Source organism: Diabrotica undecimpunctata, chromosome 5, assembly GCF_040954645.1.
Source record: "Diabrotica undecimpunctata isolate CICGRU chromosome 5, icDiaUnde3, whole genome shotgun sequence".
NCBI classification, from domain to species: domain Eukaryota; kingdom Metazoa; phylum Arthropoda; class Insecta; order Coleoptera; family Chrysomelidae; genus Diabrotica; species Diabrotica undecimpunctata.
Window position 1 is genome coordinate 65,637,233 of NC_092807.1, and position 4,993 is coordinate 65,642,225.

Genomic DNA, 4,993 nt, shown 5'->3' on the forward strand with positions numbered 1-4,993 from the left:
ATAAGAATGAAGAAATGCACAAAGTCAAAACAAGTCTAAGAAAAAATGGTTTCTCCATGTTCATGATTGAAAAAGCACATAAATCCCGAAACAACAGCAAAGATCCAGAAAAAGAAGAAAAACCAGTCGGTAAAACTATCCTGCCCTATATAAAGGGTACGACAGACAAAATCAGCAGAGTTCTAAGAAAAAACAAAATAGAAACTATTTTTAACACCGACAGAAAAATAGCAACCATATTACCATCAGCAAAAACAAAAGTTGCATTAGAAAATCAAGGCGTATACAGGATCCCGTGTGAAGACTGCGATAAATCGTACATCGGACAAACAAATCGAAGGATACAGGTTAGACGCGAAGAACATCGAAACGCCATCGAAAGAAAAGAAAAAACTTCATCCCTAGCACAACATGTCATAAACACAGGACATAAAATAGACTTAAATGGAACAACAATGCTAGCCAACATCGAAAATAAGGCCAAACGTGTAATCAGAGAAGCCATAGAGATCGAAAAACATCCGAAAAATTTAAACACCAGAGATGATGCCCAAAGACTCCCAAATACGTGGAAAACAATTCTGCAGAAAAACGTAAAAATTAAAATAGCGAAGAAGACCACGCCCACTCTGCGCACAGGACCAATGACAAGAAGCGCAACAAGGTATTTAAACTCAGCGTGCAGCGACCGAGAAATCAGTTCGCCTGTAACATCAAGACGAAGCAGAATCTGACTTGACAATGGCAAGTGTGACCTTGCCGAAACGTCGTCAAAACAATGGTTTTTCTAAAAACCAAAAATATTTAACGCGGAGTCAAACCCGGAAAACAACTGAAACCACATATATATATATATATATATATATATATATATATATATATATATATATATATATATATATATATATATATATATATATATATATATATATATATATATATATATATATATATATATATATATATATATATATATATATATATATATATATATATATATATATATATATATATATATATATATATATATATATATATATATATATATATATATATATATATATATATATATAAAAAATGTGCACTCGTAAGTGAAAGGGATATTTTCGGTCAATTTGGAGATTAAAAAAGAAAAGAGTTGTGCTACTTTATCTTTTTATTGAATACGTTTCGCCCACTGTTCAATGGGCATCGTCAGTTCATCTAAAAGAATGGTATTAGCGATACATCTAATATAAAAAACAATAAGTAAACGATCTTACCTTTAAAAGATCTGTAGCATTAAGATATTAGTATGGTGAAGACACATCAAAAATTAATTTACTAAATAAAACAGCAAAAAACACAGAATGCCGGAAGATTCCCAATTTAAGTAATTTTATATTAATTAGTTTTATAATTTAACTTTTAAAAACATTGATGGATTCTAAAATCTATCAAAAAAAATTTAATTGTCAATTTTGGAATGTTATATTAACAACGGCAAGGCTAGGGATCTTGACTGTCATGATCATATCATGCAAAATAAAGTATTTGAAAGTTCGAATGTCAGAACTGACAATCAGATGGTAAGATTGTCAGTTCTGACAATCTTAAAAAAAAAAAAAAAAAAAAAATATATATATATATATATATAGATATATAGATATATAGATATATAGATATATAGATATATAGATATATAGATATATAGATATATAGATATATAGATATATAGATATATAGATATATAGATATATAGATATATAGATATATAGATATATAGATATATAGATATATAGATATATAGATATATAGATATATAGATATATAGATATATAGATATATAGATATATAGATATATAGATATATAGATATATAGATATATAGATATATAGACATATAGATATATAGATATATAGATATATAGATATATAGATATATAGATATATAGATATATAGATATATAGATATATAGATATATAGATATATAGATATATAGATATATAGGTATATAGATATATAGATATATAGATATATAGATATATAGATATATAGATATATAGATATATAGATATATAGATATATAGATATATAGATATATAGATATATAGATATATAGATATATAGATATATAGATATATAGATATATAGATATATAGATATATAGATATATCTATATATATATAAAAGAAAGTCGTGTTAGTTACACCACTTATAACTCAAGAACGGCAGAACAGATTTGGCTGAAAATTGGTAGGGAGGTAGCTTAGAGCCAGGAGACGGACATAGAATACTTTTTATCCCGTTCGACAGCGTTCCCGTGTGACTTGACATGAAACGTCAGTCACTATAAAACGTGGTATAACAAAAAAGAATCAGACTTGGAATAACAAAACGCAAATGACAGCTATGTAATTGACGTAAAATGACAGCTATGTAATGACGTATGGATGACAATTTAATATTTGTAAGAAATCAATACTAAAACTATTTCTATTAAATAAATAATTAACAAGTGAATTGAAGTGAAGTGAAGTTTAATTAATAATGCCGCGACCAAGACGATCGAATCTTTCCCGACAAAACCGTAATTGAAGTGAAGTGAAGTTTAATTAATAATGCCGCGACCAAGACGATCGAATCTTTCCCGACAAAGCCGTAATGCAAGAAGAATACAAAATACTGCAAATGAAAGGACTGAAGAAGAACAAGAAATTGCACGTGAACAGCACCGCGATAGTATGGCTCGACTTCGTGCTTCTCAATCACGAGAGCAAAGTGAAGCAGCCCGTGAAACAGCTCGGTTGGCAATGCAGAATCGTCAAGCGAACAACAGAAGGCAACAAATAGATAATTTGCGACGCAGAACAAGATATTTAGCTGATTTGAATCGAGCAGCGTTTCGATACGATTGCAGCAATGATTACAGCTTGCATCCTAGCGTTTGCATTGGGCAAATGGACGTTGTTTGCGAGTATTGTGGTGCATTAAAGTTTTCCGGAGAAACGCCTGGATTATGCTGCCTTAATGGTAAAGTGAAATTGCCAGTGTTGACTCCGCCACATGAGCCATTGTATTCATTGCTTTGTGGCGAAACACAAGAATTACGCCACTTTCTTGCAAATACTCGAAAATACAATAGTTGTTTCCAAATGACGTCATTTGGGGCAGACATTATCAAAGAAGGAGGATTTAATCTGACATTTAAGGTATTTATTTTTGTACTTACATAGAATGTAGTTAAAGAATAACTTACTTTATCTATTGGTATGTATTATATTTGCTAATACTGAACTCTACTCTTCCACAGAAAAAGTGTTTATAACCCAGTTAATACTGTCTGGTTTTTATTTTGTAGATACAAGGACAGATTCACCATCGAATTGGATCATTACTACCTTTCAAAGATACACAGAATAAATTTTTACAAATATATTTCATGGGCAACATGGAAGAACAACTTGATCGACGCCTAGGGATCAATGCAGGAATGAAGCGAGCAATTATTCAAGACTTGCAGTGTCTGCTTCATAAACATCATGCGTTGGTCAGGTTGTTTAAGAGTGCTTTAGAGCGCATGCCAAATGATGACTATAAAGTTGTCATCAAAGCAGATAAACGACCATCTGGAACACACGAACGCACATTTAATGCTCTAACAGTAGACGAAGTTGCCATCCTGATTGTTGGTGAACAATTGGAAAAACGCGATATTGTGCTTACACGTCGCGATACTGGGCAACTGCAACAAATATCTGAAACTCATCGATCATATGACGCATTGCAATACCCACTGATGTTTTGGCAAGGATAAGATGGATATTATTTTAATATTAAAATGATAAATCTATCGAATGGTAAAGTATCAGGATCTTAATAATGGTTAATGTCTGTATTATTTGTCTTTGAAATGGTTAATTATCAAATTTTTAATTTCAGGTGAAGAAACTACAAAGAAAGTTAGCTCAATGAATTATTATGCATATCGTTTGATGATTTGTCAAAATGCTGACAACTATTTGCTGCGGTTTCGTCGATTGTTTCAGCAGTATTGCGTTGACATGTATGTAAAAATAGAAACGGAACGTTTAACATTTATTAGGTTGAACCAAGCCAAACTGCGTTCTGAGGAGTACATCCATTTACGTGATGCAGTTAGTACTGAAGGAAATGCAGCTAATATTGGTCGATTAACTATTCTGCCGGCGACGTACATTGGTAGCCCACGTCATATGCATGAATATGCACAAGATGCAATGACATATGTTCGTCATTACGGCCGGCCAGATCTCTTTATTACTTTTACCTGTAATCCAAAATGGATAGAAATTACTCAATTGCTGCTTCCCGGACAAACATCAAATGATAGACACGACATCACAGCACGTATATTCAGGCAAAAAATTCGGTCCCTGATGAACTTTATTATTAAACAACGCGTCTTTGGAGATACTCGATGCTGGATGTATTCAATCGAATGGCAAAAGCGAGGCCTGCCGCACGCACACATTCTTATTTGGTTAGTGGAAAGAATTCAGCCTGACCAAATAGATGATATCATATGTGCCGAGATTCCTGATCATGAAGTCGATCCAGACCTACATGATGTTGTTACTACTAATATGATTCATGGACCGTGTGGTGCCATCAATCCCCAATCACCTTGCATGGTCGATGGAAAGTGCTCTAAACGATATCCACGGAAATTAACGGCAGAGACTGTCACTGATGACCAGATCACCAGATGACAACGGTCGAACTGTCACAACGAAGGTAAAAAGAATGGATTTCGTTGTCGACAACAGTTGGATTGTTCCATATTCGCCACTTATTTCTAAAACGTTCAAGACACATTGCAACGTTGAATACTGCAATTCAGTTAAGTCCATAAAATATATTTGCAAATATGTCACGAAAGGCAGTGCTATGGCGGTTTTTGGATTGCAATCCTCAAATACCAACGATGAAATTTCACGCTATCAAGTTGGTCGTTATGTAAACTGTAATGAAG